This window comes from Peromyscus eremicus, chromosome 10 (genome assembly GCF_949786415.1).
Source record: "Peromyscus eremicus chromosome 10, PerEre_H2_v1, whole genome shotgun sequence".
Taxonomy (NCBI): Eukaryota; Metazoa; Chordata; class Mammalia; order Rodentia; family Cricetidae; genus Peromyscus; species Peromyscus eremicus.
This window is the reverse complement of record NC_081426.1, coordinates 69,922,413-69,942,603: the sequence shown is the minus strand read 5'-3', so window position 1 is coordinate 69,942,603 and position 20,191 is coordinate 69,922,413. Positions and strand designations below refer to the sequence as shown.

General features: G+C 37.3%; 1 pseudogene; it reads left to right on the top strand.

Moving 5' to 3' along the window:
* The first annotated feature begins 6,227 nt into the window (after window positions 1–6,227).
* LOC131920415 (U6 snRNA-associated Sm-like protein LSm5) lies at window positions 6,228–6,500 on the top strand (annotated as a pseudogene).
* Window positions 6,501–20,191: the final 13,691 nt, after the last annotated feature.

Sequence of the window (20,191 nt, the reverse complement as noted above, 5' to 3'; positions counted from 1 at the left end):
CTGCCTGGACTGAGTCTACCAGGTTGAACTCAATCCTCAGGGGAGTCTTTGCCCTGGAGGAGATGGGAATGGGGGGTGGACTGGGGGGAAGGGGGGAGAACAAGAGAATCCATGGCTGATATGTAGAATTAAATTATATTGTAAAATAAAATAAAAAGAGGCCACAGCAAGGTTCAAGAAGTTTCAAGAAGTCCTAACTAAAAGCAGGTGGCTAATAGGGATGCAGAAAGAATCTATGTAAAAATAAGTTAACGAACTCTGCTGGAAGTCTACGCTGCAGGTTAAGCCACAAGGGTCAGAGTTCAACTGAGACTCCAGGCTGAGTTGAACTGTAGAAGCAAGTCTGCAGGACCCTGGATGTTGTAAAGGAAAAGCACAGGACTGGATGGATGACAGAGCCAAGCTGAGGTCCCTGGGATCATGTGGAGTTCTCTCTCTCTCTCTCTCTTTGCCCCTTACTGTGTATGCTAGGTAGTTAGATGACAGATTGGTGGGGGCTGTAGCAACCACAGTATTGGTGTCTTGTTTATGGTGTCCAAGTGCAAATGTCACACCCTTTCCTCAGTCTGGTATACTTGGTAACCGCTTGGGCCTGGCTGTCCTGGTGTGATTTTAGTGTGTCTTTGTACTCATTTGGTACCAGTTAATTCTGATAAATTTTAAGGCTATCCAACACAGACAACCTGCCAGCAGCCACATTCATGAAGTGAAATGGTCTGACTCATCCAGAAGCCTTCAAACTTTAAGGCTATCCAACACAGACAACCTGCCAGCAGCCACATTCATGAAGTGAAATGGTCTGACTCATCCAGAAGCCTTGCCAAACTCAACCAGGAGTGGAGACTCTTGGGAAGCCCAGTCCCACCAATGCTGGGATGTTGACTGGCCTGATTTTGTATGGGTCTCGTGTAGATCTTGTGTAGCTGCTGTGAGTTCCTGAGTACAATGGGCCATGTCATACCCAGAAGACAGCATTTTATAGCACTCCTCCCCATTCTCCTACTCCTACATTCTTTTTGCCCTCTCTTCGGCACTTTAGGTTCAATCCAGGCTGGCCTGAAAACTCATAGCAATTCACTAGTTTCTGCCTTATGAGTTCTGGGATTATTGGCATAAACTGCTATCCCTATTTTGGAGTTTTTTAAAAAAAATTGACACTCAATCAATTTTTGTGATTATTTTCAACCAAGAATAATCTTCTAAACTCAACTTATCCATAGCATGTGATCTGTTTGTGACCTACGGCCTACATTGCTGTGTATGACTGCAATGTCACTCTAGCATTGCAAACATCACTTTGAGCCACATTTCTGTCACTGTTAATATTTCTATCAAACACTTTTTAGATTGTTATAAAAAAGAAACATTCACTGAGTTTCCAACTTGTGTAAATATAGCTGGGACACAGTAAATGGTTCCAAGGTTAAATATAGCTCTGCAAGGAGGGAAAAGGCATTCACAACAAATCAAAGTTCTCCCTCACCACACCCACTTCTCTTCGTGATTCAAGCCTGTGAAACTCCTGGCATTTTTGCATAATGGTTATAAGCAAAACACTCCTACACATTGTTCCAACAGTTAACCTGTTAAATGAAGCATTGTATAGCATATGAGTAAGGAAGCTTTTGAAAATAATATAAGATTTATATTAAGAAATAGTAGAATTGAGATTTGAAAAATTACACATTCTTACCACACATTTTAGCTCAATTTTCTGGTCATGAATCTTTATTCTGCTTTTCAAAGAAAACACATGTCAGGAAGACACATGCATAAGAAAGTGAGTTTGATAAGGACTCCAACTATACATTGAAATATAGTCAAGAGCAAAAACTTAAGCATAAAATAATAACACCCAATCATTCATTTCAACCTCAGAAGTGTAACCTATCTTTATACCCCATTTTGTTTAAATAGAAAATGGCTGAAAACTTTTTGCTTCTGCAAGTTGTTTAAAGGAAAAAAATCAATAACGATAATGAAACTTTGTGTGACTGTTACATGAAACAGTTAACATCCCTAAGTTACCACTGTGTCATTAAGAAGTGATGTATTTAGGAATACATATTTGTACGTGTACACACACACACACATAATATATATATATATATATATATATATATATAATGCAAGTAATAACAATAGATGGAAAATACAGCCATAAATTTGAAGATGGAGAAAGAGAGAGATGGAAGAATTTGGAGGGAGGAAAGGGAAGAAAGAAATGTTATAATTAAATACAATCTCAAAAACTTTAGGAAAAAAAGTGGTGATAAGATAAAAAGGTAGATTGCTAAATCTACTTTTAAAAAGCAACTACTAGTTTTAAATATTTTACATTGGATTGGATTTTTGTATATTGTATACAAATTGTGTATATTAATACAAAGTTGAGATTATATTTGTTGCAACACACTGTACATATATTTCTACTCTTGTTCAAGGTATTGTACCTATACAGCTCATTTAATAATGTAATGCAATTTTCTAGTCCATGAAAGTTATTATTACCAACTAATTAGGATATAAAGAAATGAAAGTTAGTAGTTAGTCACCTATTACAATCAAACTTGTAGTTATGTTAGTTATGTTTTCAAAGTCAGAGATATATTTTAGATAGACAGGTCATCTTCAAACACTTCAGAGATCTACAGAATATGGCATTTAAGATATTTTAATAACATAGATTCCTTTTTTTAATGACAGTGAGACATGTTTGTTCCTGGCAGCACCAATCTATTTCAGAGAATATAATGGGCATTGAAGAACTCCATGTGGAGTTTACATTCTTTGTGGCAAGTTAGCCACTAGGCAAGAAAATGCCCTTGCCTCAACTGCTGACAGTATGCTGTCCAAAATGGACCAGCAGGGCACAAAATAAAGGATTGCTAAACCTTGCCAAGACAAGGTAGGAAGGCCCTTCAGAATATCTTGCTCCACAGAAAAGTCTGTTAGATATGCTAGGCCTGTAGGCCAAAGATGAATGCCTCAACATTGCAGAGGAAACTTGAGTGACTGTCCAGGAAGCCAACTGTTTCTATCATTTCTCACATTTTTTGGAAGTCATTTGTTAGCACTTCCTGATTACTTGGGTAATATTTTTTTTTTTCCTTCTTGGTTCTCTAATGGAGCCGAAGACTAGATAGTTATAGTTTTCCTTGTTAACAAATTTAGAAAAGAAACTCAATAAATGGTGTAAAGTGTATACGTTTGAAAGACATCAAAAGATAGTTTTGGGTTAGTAATACACGTTAGGATAGAATGTGAACTAAGTACAACATTTTGGACTCACCAAAATAGGATAAATAATGGAGTATTTTCTCTGATTCTATCAGATGTTAATGGACTAGACATTGTTAATGTAATTCTTGACTGTATATCTTGTATATACTTATTGTATATAGTTTTTCTTACATTAGTTATAACCTTCTTTTATTATTTTAGACAAAAAAGGAGAAATGTGGTGATATATTGTGTATCAAATAAAATTTTCCTAAAGATCAGAGGACAGAACAAGCCACGAGATTAAACATAGAGACTAGGCAATGGTGGCACACATCTTTAATTCTAGCAATTGGGAGGCAGAGATCCATCTGGATCTCTGTGAATTCAAAGTCACCCTGGACTACATGAGATTGATTCAGTCTAGGAGAGAAACAGAGTCAGGTAGTGGTGGCACACATCTTTAACCCCAGTGCTTCAGAGTCACGCGCCTTTAACACCAGCACTTGATATCTCACGTCTTTGCTATCAGTATTTGGGAAGCACATGTACCTTAAATCCTAGCACTAGGAAGGAAGTGAAATGGCTAGGTGGAGAAAGACATTAACTCATGAGAAGACAGGAACCAGGACAGCCTTTTGGCTGAGGACTCAGAGGCTTTCAGTCAGAGGACTCGTTGAGATAGGATCTCACCTTCCATTCAGCCTGAGGATTCAGTAGTGGTGAGAAGTTTCTCCAGCGGCTTGGTCCTTTGTCTCTCTGATCCTCAGGTAAGCTTTATTTGATACACAACATATCACTACAAACTGTTCTATGGGAGTCTGGGGAGACGGCTCTGTTAATCCCACTGATCGAGAATAAGACCACTGCCACATTTAAAGGCAAATTTGAAACAAGCTTTAATTAAATATGGGCCAGGTGGATGGGCTCTGGCCAGGTCCATACACAGGTTCCATGGAAATGGCCAAGAATCACAGTTTGTAGTGGCTTAAGAAGGAAAACCCATAATTCATGGCATTTTCCATCAGGTCCAAGCAGGGGCAAGCATACATCCTGAAGTACCTCTAGCCTGTGAATCCCCCATCCACATGTGATCAAGCACATCAGTACAGATGGATCAAACAAACTTGTTTAGGGGAATAAAAAGCATGTGGCTTGTTATCTCCCATAACAATAGCTTCCAGCATTTCAGGAACTATCTGTCCTTGGGCAAAGGGCTTGCAGATTAGAAGTATTTTTGTTTCATGGATATCTTAGGCATAGTCATTAAAACTTAAAATGTAACTTTGGCTCTCACAGCTCACCAGTTAAGAACATTGACTACTATCACAAAGGACCTAAGTTTGTTTCCCAACATCCTCATAGTGGCTCATAAACACCTGTAATTCCAATTCCAGGGGGTCCAACCACCTCTTCTAACTTCCGTAGACTCCTACACATACATGATGCACATACATAGAATCAGGCACACAATATACACGTGAAAATGATTACATGAGTATGTGAGGAAGAAATGGCTTATGTATGAAGCATATCAAGGTTTCTATTATCTCATCACTGAGAAGTTGGGCATTTCCAAAAACAAACAAAAATCTAATCAAATGAGAAATTCTTCAAAAAGTACTGTTCTCAGGAGTACCACAGTTGCATTACCCAGAAACGGTGCTCGAAATGACCCCTATGTTCATCAAGATTTAAGAACCATTTGATCAGAAGCTGTTGGACTGAAATTTGCAGAGCTACCATGTGTAGGTGTTTTAATAGTAAAAGGCATTCAGCATTAATGCATTTTGTTTAAGCACCCTAATATGAACCAACCCTTTGATATACTTAAGTGAAAACCATTTTCATTTATTTGTGCTTCACACTTGCCTTGAAAGCTTATTAAGGTGAATTTTAAATAGTTCTGATCTAATAAGTAAACTATGGTCTCTGAAGTGGGAGATTCAAAAGCATAGCTACAATGAATTTAAGAACATATGCTGTGAGCAATAAGAATCCCAATTAAAATGGGAGCTATTACCCCGAGCTAGTGCCTTTTGGAGTACTAATTCTTATTTTAACCAAATGCTTCTATTTCTTACAGCTTTGTAGAAAAGGCTATTATATGTTATGCATGTGTATGTGTATTGGAAACATTTCATACAGTCTAATGACCTCTGAAACAAGAATTGTGTTATTATTTTTTGCATAAATTCTCAGAATTTTTGGAGAAAAAGGCAAGCGTCTTTCATAAACTTTGTCATGTATAATTATTTGGAGGACTAATAGTGCACAAGGGGTATTTTTGTCTCCTGAGCTCCACACTAAGCAGTAACATGTGAGTTCCTGCTTCTCTGCATTTTAGGGGACATTTACAGAACACACTCGAGATCTCTACAGTTTCCTGGATAGAAGATGGTAAGCAGCCAAAGACAACCTTATCCAAAAATGTTATATCATCTGGGGAAGATAAACGTGGGACCAAGAAATGAATTCCACCAAAAAAAATGGCAAAGGTGACCAAATGATATTATTTATGCATTTCATGCCAAAGCAGAATCCCAAAAGATGAATGAGATCACCTCATTACTTGTCCAGAAAACATAACAAGGTAAAGAATGCAGCCATAATCTGAAAAGAATGTAGCCTACCTACTTGGTTGAGTTTCTCCTTCATGTTAGGTGATGATGTGAAATGTGATGGAGTCTGGAAGCAAACAATTATTTATCTATATCCCTAAGCAGAACTCCATGATATAAACATATTTGGGGGAAGATTAATCTTTAAGAGTATCCCTATCAGTAAATAGAATTTTTAATAGAGTTTGTACTGGGTAATAAAGGATCAGGTGACTTTTTTCTTAAATTTTTTTATTCATTTTACATACCAACCCCTCTTACCCCTCCTCCTGCTCCCTCCCACTCCCACCCCCTTGCCTTCCCCCCAACCCACCTGCATCCACTCCTCCAAAAGGGTAAGGCCTCCCATAGGGAGTCAACAAAATATATCAGGGGACTTCTGACATGGCTTTGGCAGCTAAAGTGACCACTAACCCTTCCCAGGTCATGACACTGGATCTATGGATAAGCGCATAGGATCAAAAATGCTCACTGTGATGAAGAGTGGTAAACAGAAAATTGTCGGTACACTTCAAGGATTTGATAACTTGGTCAATATGATCCTGGAAGATGTCACAGAGTTTAAAATTACGTCAAAATGAAAGGTTCCTAAATTAGATCATATTTTTGATAAATAGAAATAATATAACAATTTTGGTTCCTGGAGGAGAAGGATGAATACATATCCTTGATTTATACTATATTCTGACATTTTTAAACCTGTATTATTTAGATTTTATAAAGCTAAGTTTCCACTAAACAGAAACACTTTGAAGATGTATGCCTATGTTTAAAAGGTTACTGGGAGTGGATATAAAAGAATCCACAGTTGAGTTTATAATGACTTAACACAGGAGGTTATGGAAAACATGAGTGGGGGTTAGTTGGAGAAAGCAGATTATTGGGGCTCTGCTCTTGAAGGCTATATCTGATTGACAGGTCCTTCCTCTCTCATTCTCTATGCTTCTTTTCCAACATAAACTTCCACCACATCCATTCTTCCATGATGTTCTGCTTTGAAACACACAATCCTAGACATGAGAAGACCCAGAGACCACAGTCTGACAATTCTGAAACCATGAGTCCAAATAGATCTTGCCTCTCATAAGCCAGTTTTTTCAGTTACTTTTCTCAGCAATGAAACCTGCCTGACACAGGGTACCTGCAGCAAACTTTATAGACAGGTTACCATTTTTCAAGATTTGGCACAAGAAAAATACATGGGGAAAGTAAAACTGCCCAGAATTATTTTCTTTTACATTCAAAGTATTGGAGGGTATTTATTGGAAAATAAAATGTCTCTGAGTATTTTAGAAAGCAAAGTTGGATTTAAATGGAAAAGGTAGCAAACAGGCAGCAAGATGCCAAAAACAATTAATTTGAATAAATGTCTCACAGGGTATTGGCAAAAATTACCTTAATTCTTTTATGAACAGGTTGTCATTGGGATAAATATCAAAATTAGATTCCAAAGTGATTGGATTACTTTATGAGCTTCAAAAGCACTTACAGGTAACCAGCTCAGGCAATAATTTTTTAATCAAACCTCATGATGCAGGAAGAAAATTGATCATTCAGAGGTCAGAATGACATTTACAGGCTTGAGGATTTCCTGTCTCTGAAGCAGCTGAACATACACCACCAGAGGCAGAACTTAAGTCAATGTATTTATCACACAACGAGGAATAGTTCTTATATACCTAATTATATAATTGTTAGTAACCAATAGAACATTCTGTCTGACACCAGTTTATTTCTTAAAGTAACAGTTTTCAGAGGAATCTAATGTATATTAATGGATACATTATATTTAAACAACCCAACATTGAATGAGTGAATGTATTCTTATCACTATTCCATATATGTATGGATACACACTTTGTAACTCTTAAGCCATAAATTATATTAAGCAGTAAGATTATTTGAGGGTTATTTGTTTATCCTGAAAAACTCACATGCTGTCCTTCAGTTCAAGTCAAAGAACAACAGCATTTGGCCTTATTTAGAAATTGGACCATTACATCTGTAATTTGTTAAGTCAATTAATTTTTGAAGTCATGCTGAAGTAGAGTGAGCACTCATTAAAATCTGTGTCTTTATAAGAAGAAAATCTGTACACATATATGGGGGAGAGATAAGAGGCAGAGAGAAGAAATGAGAGGAGAAGATAAGGAGATAGAGAATGGATGAAAACAACTTACTCCTAAGGAATATCAAATAGTTTCAGAGAATCCATTAGAAGTTAGGAAAAGGCACCTCAAAAGAGAACCAACCATACAAACACCTTGGTCCCAGATACCTGGTCTTCAGAATTGTAAGACAATAAATTCTATGGCTTCTCTTACCCAGTGTGTGACATTTTGTTACGGTCTCCCTAGAGAACACTCAAGATGCTCCCACTATATAGCTTCTCACACTTGGATTTCAGATTTAATGTTTCATATATCTGACAAACGCACAGGTAGGTGACTTCTTCCCTAGGGGCTATAGGGCACTAGTATCCATGGCTCTAGTGGCACCAACATCACTGCAATTATTATTGGTGACTTGGGATGATGAAATTTCTTTCAGTGGAAGGTAGTTTCAGAAAATCAATTTGTTATAGCACTGAGTTGATTAAATAGTTTTGCTCATCATGATTCACATGCATGTACACATGCACACATGTAAACACGAAGAGGGGTAATTCAAAGTCTGTAATCATTTTCATATGCAAAAAGGCTCCTACATAGCATTGCTCACATGGCTAGAGTGCAGGAGTAGCTGTGGATCAGGTACAGAGCCTAATTACAAGGAATAGAAAGATATGATGCTAATTAATAATATAATTAACCACTTGACAGAAACAAATAGAACTATTTAACTTGGGTGTGGTGGTATTGTGTTCCCCAAAATATTGTGCACCCTAATAAACTTATCTGGAGTCAGAGAACAGAACAGCCACTAGATACAGAGGCCAGAAAATGGTGGCACACATGCCTTTAATCCTATCACTTGGGAGGCAGAGATCCACCTGGATCTCTGTGAGTTTAAAGCCACACTGGAAACAGCCAGGCAAAGTGACTCACGCCTTTAATCTCAGGAAGTGAGCCTTTAATCCCAGAAAGTGATGGCAGAAAGGAGAAAGGTATATAAGGCGTGAGGACCAGGAACTAGAGCTGGTTAAGCTTTTAGGCTTTTGAGCAGCAGTTCAGCTGAGATCAATTTGGATGAGGACTCAGAGGCTTCCAGTTTGAGGAAACAGGATCAGCTGAGGAATTGGCAAGGTGAGGTGGCTGTGACCTGTTCTGTCTCTCTGATCTTGCAGCGTTCACCCCAATACTTGGATCCAGGTTTGTTTGTATTAATAAGACTCTTCAAGATTCATGCTACACTTGGGATTGGGAATCTTGGCCAAATATATATGGGCATTTAAAATAATAGTAAAATGGCTCAATGTGGTAACTTCACTAATTCATACTCACCAGCCAAGACATTAGTCACTCTCATGGTACACATTCAGAAGATGGAAGATCAATGTGTTTAAGTGAGAGGACCATTCAGAATGGTCAGAATATGATATTCACTGGCCACATACATTCTCTCCATTTAAGTGAAGACTCTCACTAAATATATTAGCATGTGGCCATAAGTTTGCTTCCATTCTCAGTCACTAAGTATCGAATTTGATGAGTTTGTTTGTAAAGTGCCCATAGCAACAGGAATAGAGGCTAGGTGTAAACTAAAGAGAACATTTTCTTTCACTACTCTAATGACCGCTGTTGTAGAGTACGCAACATATCAACAGAAGAAATGAATAGTAACCCTAAGACCATAGCCCAGGAAACCAGGCAAATGGTTACTGATTTTCTTTGAGCCAATTTTGTGACACAGACATTTCTCCTGAGAAAAGATTTATAGTCCTGGTGCATATCTATTTGACATTACATCTAGAAACTCTATCAGCAGTGCAATTCAGGGATTAATGACGTCTTTTTCACCCAAATTACTAACCCCCAAATTCATCTCTGCTAAGGAGTCACACTTCATAGTGAAGAGAATGTAACAATGGACTTCCCTCAAGGTGTTCCTCTCTGCTCATAGCATGCAACTCAGAGACCAGATGATTAGCAAAATAGCAAATTAGTCACTCTAATACCCTAGTTGCTATTCTATTGCTGTGAAAAGACACCATAACCAAGGTAATTCTTACAGTTTTAGAGGATTAGTACATGATCAATATAGTGGAAAGCAGAGAGCCGCAGGGGAGCAGTAGCTGAGAGCTTTACATCCTGATCCGTAGACAACAAGCAGAGAGGGAGAGAAGGAGAGAGAGAGATTAGTAGAGACTTTTGAAACCCCAAAACCTACTCTCAGTGACACACTTCTTCCACTCCTCTACACCTCCTAATCCTTCCAAACAGTCCCACTAACTGGGACCAACCATTCAAACATATGAGCCTATGAGGGCCATTCTCATTCAAATCACCACAGCCACCAAAGATTCAGTGATCCAATGAAGATAATCTATCCACTTGAGAATTTGTGAAGCCACTCCATAAGATGCATAACAAAGGCTGGCACGGCAGCACCCACTGTCCTAGTTTTCAGAAGGCTCAGAAAGCAAGGTTGCACGTTGGCAAACAGTCTACACTACATTTGCAACTCTGTCTCAAAACAATAAATAAAAGATGCTGAATACCCCTTAATCTGGCAGATATACATACTGCCATCTCCTTTGTTGATAGAATTTGCGAGCCTTGGATATATGACATGCATATGAGAATACCCTTCTTTGGACACTAGATGCAGATTTATTGAGTTTGCAAAGTGAATATTCAAACAATAAGTCCTGTATTTGAACAAAACCTTGATTCCATTAAAGAGAAATTCTGGCTGTCCTTAGGCTAACTTGCATTTCTCATTTTGATGAACCAGTAAGCAAAGAAATGCACCAATAAAGTGTTTTAAGTAATCTGTACAATTACTAAAGTTAATTTTATTGTTTCCATTAGTTGTCTCAAAGAGAACTTGAAAATACTGGCAACTGAGAAAGTCATATTGAGTACAGCTGTTCTCTCATTGGTTGCCAATAGGAAACTGAAGCAGTATGATCTACAGAGAACCTTTATGGAGTTCATTCTAGATCAGTAAGATTTGTGTAACATCGTACAGAGAAAAATATTCTTAGTTGAATGTGGAAGAAAAAAGGAAAAAGTTGTAAGGAAAGAGTATAATTTTAACAATGAATGTAACCTAAGCCTTTTAACCAATTGTAAAAATAAACACAGTGGGCAAGGCATGTGGTACATGCCCATAATAACTGCAATTGAGAAACAGATAAGGAGAAATTTGAGGCTAAGTAAGGTCCATTTAGAATATATAGCTGGACTCTCTCTCAAAAAAATGGAAAACTAAAAACTAAGAAACAAGAGCTTGGCATCGGTTGTGCACGCCTTTAATCCCAGCACTCAGGAGGCAGAGCCAGGTGGATCTCTGTGAGTTCGAGGCCAGCCTGGGCTACAGAGTGAGTTTCAGGAAAGGCACAAAGCTACACAGAGAAACCCTGTCACAAAAATAAATAAATAAATAAATAAATAAATAAATAAATAATTAAATAATTAAATAAATAAATAAACAAAAAAGACCTAAGAAACAATAACAACAAATGGCAAATTAGTCAATGTTGTCAGCTAAGTTACATTAATTGCTATCTTTCTCCTTTCTGCTATCAGCTAAATTACATTAATTGCTATCTTTCTCCTTTCTGCTGAGGCTTAATAGTTGATGCTTTATGTGAAGGAACCTCACAGAGCTTTGACCCAAAATGATACCACTCTGAATATAAATCCTTTGGCATATTGATGAATCCCACCACTAGAATATTCTGTCAAGAGATCAAGGTGAGTGTACAAAAGTTATCAAACACTAGATTTCACCATAACTTACCTTCCATCCTCCCAAATTTCTCCCAAGCCATCATTCTGACAGTATCTATGTCCTCTCTGTATGTCCACAACCATAGCAGTGACCAAAAAGCTGATCAAACATATTCACAGCTACTACTGGACTGTGAGGTGACCCATCTCTACCCTTCTCAGAAGAAGATGAAGTAGTAATTGCTTTCCATTACCATGGCCACTGAATACATCATTCCTTGTAGCCCCCATTAACTCTGATTGATATTGTACAGTAGGTGCCTTCTTTTAACTCTTGCCGGTTAACCTTTATGTATTCTGGGAACAAATTAATTGGCAAATACTGTGGTTGGTAAATATATTGTGTGATTCCATAGGGAGTATTAAAACTTGTGTAGCAATAAAAATTATTTTAATTATCTGTTTTTTAAAACCAAGTTTCCATCAGATACTTCTGTGAAACATGCTTATATGCCAACAGTGTTAATTGCAGAGCAAGAGAGTTCTGAAGCACAAGTAGCATTTCTCAAGAACAGATGGATCAAGGGTAATAATATACCAAAACTGTGTTCAATAACCAAATCAGTAAACTTGTACAAAGTTTCTGTACTTGTTCAAAATTAATTCATCAAAATTCTATCAATATACTTAAGTAGAGTGAACTGGTAAAAAAAATAACATAAATAGAAGGTGTCAAAATGAAGTATGTTGAAATGATAATAGGAAATCCTATAATTTATATACTTAAAAACCCATTTTTTTTTAACTCAGGAAAACAACTATGGTGGCTTGAATGAAAATGTCCCTTGTCGGTTCATGTATTTAAACACTTGGACCCCAGTGGGTGGCTGTTTGGGGCTATTTAGGAGGTGTGCTCTTGTTGAAGGAAGTATGTCACAAGACATGAGCTTTGAGCATACAAAGACTGGTGCAGTTTCCAGGTGATCGCTCTGCTTTGGGTTTGTGGTTTTGGTCTTAAGCTCTCAGGTAGCCATTCCAGCCACCGTGCCTGCTGCCTTTTGTTTTATCACGGCAATAGGAAAGGAACTAACTCAACAATTATTAGTTATTTAGCTAATAGATGCATTTTTAGTTTCCTTTATTGTTACCCTACTGCAGGATGATAATGACCAATTTTACGAATTCAAAAGTCTTACTGTAGTCAATTATGGCTCCTTAAGAAGCCACATGACTAATACGGCTAGAGGACAAAGATTGATGAAATTCTGGTTTTTCTTTCTCTGCATTTTATTTTCCTTTGGGGAAAGGAAAACAAGAAAAAAAAGAGAGAAACTTTCGGAATATTATTTTGAGATAATGACTGCCACTTACCATTTCATGGTCATGGCCTTTGCCATATACGCAAGACATCCACTAAGAAGCCAAGCTTCACTGTTCATACTTATCTCCTTTTCTGCTCTTTGAGATCTCAACATAATCCTGTGGAAACACAGTCTGTGAATATAATAATGATCAGGTTTGAGGCCAAAGATACAGTTCATGGTCTCTCAGAAGAAAGGTGTGCAATGGCATTGCTCACTGCTCCTTGCAGGGGAGAAATCTTATTTCACCCCATATTGTGGGAAAGTCACTATAACAAACTTTCAGCTTTAGCCAACCTGTGTTTTCATGTCTCTGCAAAGAGGTGATTCAAAGAAATCTCTGAGATCTGTGATAAAAGACTACTAAAAACAGAATCCATCATCAAATAACTTGTATTTTCTTCAAGATAATGGGAAAAGAAATGAACTGTTGTTTGCAGTACATTTTTAATAGTATTTTGAGCAGCTTTGCTATTTTCCTGTGGGAATATGAGAAGCAGGCTTGTTCTAATAGACCAATCTTCCATTTATATAATAGGTGTCTGCAAATTGAATTTGAATGGGACAACATGAGAGCAAAGTCAGACAGTGTTTATCAAGGGGTCCTTTTCAGAAAACAAAAACCCAGCATTGAAATCCATCGACATTAGTTTTTAGTATTCCCATGACCAGGAATTACTTATAATGGGAACACTGATCTCTCTTACAGGGCATAGATCTCACCCATGGCCCATTCCTCCATCTTATATGGTGAGTGTGGCTATGTTATAACAATAGTTTGTGAAATTTCTCAGGAGTCAGCTCTCTCTCTCTCTCTCTTTATCTCTCTCTCTCTCTCTCACACACACACACACACACACACACACAGAGAGAGAGAGAGAGAGAGAGAGAGAGAGAGAGAGAGAGAGAGAGAGAGAGAGAGAGAGAGAGCTTTGCCAAGTATTGTTTTCTTGAGTGTTTATTTTAAGGATTTCTCTTTAGCTTGTGCATTCACTCATTTCTTTTGAGCATAATATCCAACTCTCTCCATGCTTACAAGGTTTCTGTCTCCAAATCCACCAATAATGTTATAAGAAATTCCTTTCTCCTGCCCTCAACATTTACTTTGCCTTAACTTTTGATACTGAATATGCTTTTATATGTCTTTATTTTTCATTCATCTGAGGTTTTTGTTGTATAAATCCAAATATCTGTTTGTATAACCCCAGATTTTGGAATGTTTTGTGATTTTTTTTAATTCCCCTTTCTCTCTTTCTTTATTTGATAGTGTGCTATAAGCATCAGACATGTTATTCTTTCAATTTCCTTCTTTCATTCCTTCCTTCCTTCTTTCTTTCTTTCTAATTTTTTTTTATATTTTCTTCCCCCTGGGAAATTTCAAACAACCTATCTTTGAGCTCACTGACTCTTCTACTTGCTCAAAACTACTACTGAAATACTCAGAAATATTTTCAGGTCAGTCACTGTGTTTGCGGCTCCAGAATTTATGTGTGGTTCTTTCGTATGGTTTCTTTTTTTTTTAATAACTATTTTTATTGAAAATAGATTCTTCTCTCATACAATACATCTCAATGACAATTTCCCCTCTCCATTCCTCCCAACTCCCCCCTCACTTCCCAGCTTCCCCAGACTCACCCCCCTGCATTTCCTTTTCAGAAAAAGAAGGCCTCCAAGAGACAGTCAGTCAAAACCTTTGCTGAATTTCTGATTTTACGTATTTATTGATTTCCATCTTTACTTATAGACAGTCCCATTAAAATGACAATGCTTATGTTGTTTTCACTTTAAAATATTTGACAATTAGTAGAAATATGTTTTTGATTTTGAACTTTGTTCTTTTCCTCTTTGTTATTTATCTATGTAGCACAGTCTCTTGTAATATTGAATAGTTGTTGAAACTACATCTCCCTGCCAGCTACAAAGCCACATGGCTAAATAAGCAATATTCTACACTATCCTGTGTTCCTAAGTTGTCATATGTGGTAGGCAAGGTATATTAAATACACTTTCTTTTATTATGATGATAATTATTAATGCATGTTTACACATTAATGGGTTCCATTATGATGTCTTTTATACACTTATAGTATGCTTTGATAATATCCATTCTCTACTTTTACTTACATACTTTTAACTTGCATTGGGCTTAATTCAATTTTACTTCAATACCAGCTGAGCATCTGTTGCTGCCTGTGTTCTCTTGTAACTCATTGAGCTTCTTTAATATGACCGTATTGAATCCTTTCTCAGGAAGTTTTAAATCTCCACTTTTCTGTGTCAATTACTTATGCTTTATTTTTAACTCATTATTATCTATATGGTTATTCATGAGTCCCATATTCTTGCACTGATATCTAAATTTGGAGAATTAAGAACCTCTTCCAGTCTACAGAATAGCATTAAAGAGTAAAGCTCTCCCTATCTATCATGTCCAGAGATTATAAATGTGTAAATAGGGACAGTATGAAGCCTGAGGCTATAAAGTAGGACCTGGAATCTGGGGCTATAGTAACTAAACTGGAACTGGAGCAGACTTGGTCATGTGGTCTGCAGAAAAGTTGAGCTCTGTTTTACCCACACAGAGAGAGTATCTCTATATGTAATGCCTTGCAGCCTTTGGAAGAAGACGAAGATAATTTAAAACTGTCTGTCCTGCTTTCTTCAATAAGCATTTTCTTGTTTTTGTGGTCTACTCAGTTTCTGGGGTCTCTCATCTGGATGTCTTAGTTCTTATACATTTTTACACATGGATAATTACTCAAATCACTGTTTCTTTGAAGGAATAAATACAAGAAATTCTTGTTCTCCCACTTTCCTGGTCTTCCAAGAATACTTGGGAAGCTGTTGAAGATAAAACGTAGTAACCTGCAAACTTCCTGAAACCCAAACTTGAATCTGCAATCACAAATTAAGCTTAATTCAATTTTTAATACATATTCATATTAATTAGTTTTTCTTAGCATTAGTCTAGGACCCAAGGAATTATAACTTGTCAGTGTTGATCTAGTACAAATTTACTATAAATACATATTTTAACTTAACTTATGTAAGATTACACATAAGTTCAGAGGAAATGATCAAATAGACTGTCTTTTAGTAGGCTTATCAAACATTTCACCAACCATCCACAGCATACCAGGCCCTTTATTTCTTCAATAGGCCCCAAGGGCTGTAAATCACTCTGTTTTCCAGTCCTCACTTTTCCCTATTTAAAGATACGACTTTCCTGTATTTCAACCTTTCCTTCAAATCAAATCCTCTCCACACAGAGAAATATCCCCAGACTTATGTCAGAATGCCTCACAGTTTCCATCTTTTTTGTTTGCATGTAAGAGATCCTCATCCCTTACTGTCTCCACTTAACTTGAAGTTACACACTGCAAAAGTATTTCTCAGAACTGTGATTCCAACTTTTACTGAGCATGGTGCCAAGGGCCTGTCGTTCCAACTACTCACCAGGCTACAGTGAAAGGAGTTGGGATCCATCTAGGCAAGACAGCAAGACACAGTCTGAGGAGATGGAAAATAAATCCATCTTAGTTTTACAACTGTAGGCTGACAGTGAACTGACAAAGAACAACATACAATTTGGGAAACTGAGGTAAAACCCAAAACCAAGTCCTTCCATAGACCGGTCATGTTATTTGGGGGTTGTAATAAATCTAATGGCCATTTTTCTAAATCTAAACAAAACTTCATAAAAGTTAATTAAATGCCACAGTTTTAAACCTCCCCAAAAGAATCTCACTTGCTTTTTTCCTTTTTTATGAATAAAATCAATATTATTGCAACAAGTAGTTTTTAAAAAATATAAATATACACACAACTTTAATGTTAAAAATAGATTTGGAGCCGGGCGGTGGTGGCGCACGCCTTTAGTCCCAGCACTCGAGAGGCAGAGCCAGGAGGATCTCTGTGAGTTCGAGGCCAGCCTGGTCTACCAAGTGAGTTCCAGGAAAGGCGCAAAGCTACACAGGGAAACCCTGTCTCGAAAAAAAAAAAAAAAAAAAAAAAAAAAAAAAAAAAAAAAATAGATTTAGAAAAAAACCTATTCTCCATTGGAGAGAACTATTTTTTCATTTATAAGTGGTTATAAGTTGAGATAGATCACGGTAGTGGGGCATGTGTCCACTTCTCCTCTCAGTGCTACAACGACCCCATCTGGTACAGACCCATCCAAGCCCGTTGTCTGCTATCACCATCTCTGTGAGTTCATGTCAATGACAGTCCTACTGTGTTCAGAGGGCCTAGTTTCCTGGGGATGCAAACTACTCTTAAAGACAGGACACACACACACAATCAATCAAAGGCATCTTTGGAGTTTCTGTTTCATAATGTTATGGCAGGGCATTTTTTTTATTTATTGCACAGTCCTTTACATATACATTATGGCTTCTGGTTTTCAGTTTTTATTTGATTCCTGTGGATATGAGCCTGTGTGCCCCTATATCTATCCATGCTTTTTGTGGTTTTTATTTGCTTCTTTTTCTTCTGTTTGTTTCTGCTTTATTCAAGTCTGTTCTTATTTTATCTTATTTCATTTTATTATTATGCCTTAGACACCTGTTTGTTTTCCAAGGAGAGACAGGAAACATGAGGATCAGTGTAGGAAAGGGGGTGGGAGGAATTGGGAGCAGTAGGTGAGGGGAAACCATAAACAGAATATGTCATATAGAAAAGATATGTTTTCAATAAGAGAAAAAATAAAAAAAAATGTGTAAAATCAGAAGGATATATTGTCATTTAACATTTAACATACATTCATATATAGGCAGAGTTTTTCTGTCCCAACCACCCGCTCCCAATAACCAACATGGAGACTTAAGATTACTTATAATGCTTGGTCGATAGTTCAGACTTGTTACTAGCTAACTCTTATCTTTTAAACTAACCCATATTTCTTATTTATGCTCTGCCACGTGGCGGTACCTTTAATAGCATGGCACGTTCATCTCCTGCTCCCTCTGCATCTGCTATTGACTCCAGACTCCGCCCATCTTCCTCCCAGCATTCTCTCTGTGTCATATTGTATCGCCCAGCCTCTTCCTGCCCAGCTATTGTCCAACCAGATTTTTGTTAACAATGAGAGTAATATGCATTTACAGTATACAAGGATTGTTTCACAGCATATGTATAACCCTGTGTATAGTGGTTTGAATAGTTATGACCCCACCCATAGATAGACTCGTGTTTGAATGCTTGGCCTGTATAGAGTGGCACTATTAAGAGGTGAGGCCTTGTTGGAGGAGGTATGGCTTTTACTGCAGGAAGTATGCCACTGTGGTGGTGGGTCTCATATGCTCAAGCCACACCCAGTGTGGGAGACATATCACTTCCTGTTAGCAACTGATCAAGATGTAGGACTCTCAGCTCCTGTGTGCCACCATGCTTCCCACCATGGCAATAATGTACTAAACCTCTGAAACTGTGAGCCACCATTAAATGTTTTCCTTTATAAGAGTTGTCATGGTTATGGTGTCTCTTCACAGCAATAGAAACTCTAACCATGACATTCTGCCACTTCTGGTCTGGCTTGTAGCTGCTCAGACATAGGGAAGGTGTCCACAGCACTTTTTGTCATCTTGGTCCTGAACTTTCCTTTCTTGTGCCATTTGACTGAAACTAGATCTATACTTATTTCTTAATAGAGGAACTGATAGCCCCACACACACACACACTATATATATATATATATATATTACCATGCATATGACTATGTAAATGTTTTTGGCAAAAGATAGTATCTTCATAGGTTTGAAAATCCCAGTATTAATCACATGAAATGTGACAAGATTACCACCACCATACTAATTTTATAGCTTAATATTTTTGTTATGTATCACATATGATAGAGTATGATATCATCTGCATAGAATAATATACAGTAGTTAAACAAATCCTATGCCCTGCCCCTGCATTTAAATATAGAATTAAATTGGATCTATGTTTCAGGGTTATTTCTTGGTTGTCATAAATATAACAAAGCCACCTTATTGTTTATATGATTAAAGACATATTTCCTAAACATAATACATATTTCCTAATCACAGTTCTTTAATATCTGTAATACACGCTCTTCTGGTATCCTTCTCAGGAACTTCCCTGCTTATGAAAGGACAGATGGACCTTAAACAGTACCACTGGGTTAGAAGTGTGACTCAGGATTGCCAGTTATGTCTAATCTATAGGACTGTGATCCTTGCACACCTGAGAACATCCACTACAGATAGAATACCCTGAATGACCAAACCTTACTTCACAGCCTGCTTTTGGAGTATCAATCATTCTGATAACTCACTGTGACTCTCTTTGGATAAGAGGCTCTCACTAGCTAACCATACGAAAGAGATCTGTACTACTTATGGAGACTTACCTCAATCAGAATAAATGGTTTTCTCTCCCTTCTACATAACCAATAATTTCTTCCTTTATAGAAACAAGCCTGGTAGCTTGAGCTACACTTGGAAAACTGGGCATCTCTCAAGGGGAGGACAAGCTCCATGGATGAAAATCCCTGTAACTATCCTGAATATAACAAATGAATTAAAAACTTGTTTTGTTTTCAAACAACACTGACTTTTCCAAAAAGTCATTTATTTCTGAACATTAAAAGTTAAATTTTGCATTAGTCTGTATTTTCTGTGCCGTGATAGCAAGTCTCACTGCCAATCCATGGATGTGAATACCCCAGGACAGTCAGGACAAAGGTCTTATGTTAAAAAAAGACAAAGGAAAATGTGCATTCAGAATTTCCCAGACACCACCTATCTACATTTTCCACAAATTTATTACTAAAGCCCTGATAGCCAAAATGAGTTTCTTTCTACCTCTGTATTTTCATATTCCAAACCCCTTTCAAAACCCTTCTCAAATATTAGCTCCTTTGTGATTTCTGGGAGTAGAATTCATCTCTATTATCTCTGATACCGTGTCACTTTTTTTCAGTTTGCTCTTATGGCATTTATCACTCTCACTCTTAAACTTCAATAACAGTCCCATGTACTTTTCTACCCTGCTCAGGCCTGAGCTCTTTGCTTGCAGCTGTTATATATTGCTACAGAGTGGCCTAATGGGAATACATGTCTAGCTCTTCTACAATTTTGGACAAGCCACTCAAATTCTCTTATGGTCAGTTTATCAGAAAAAGAGA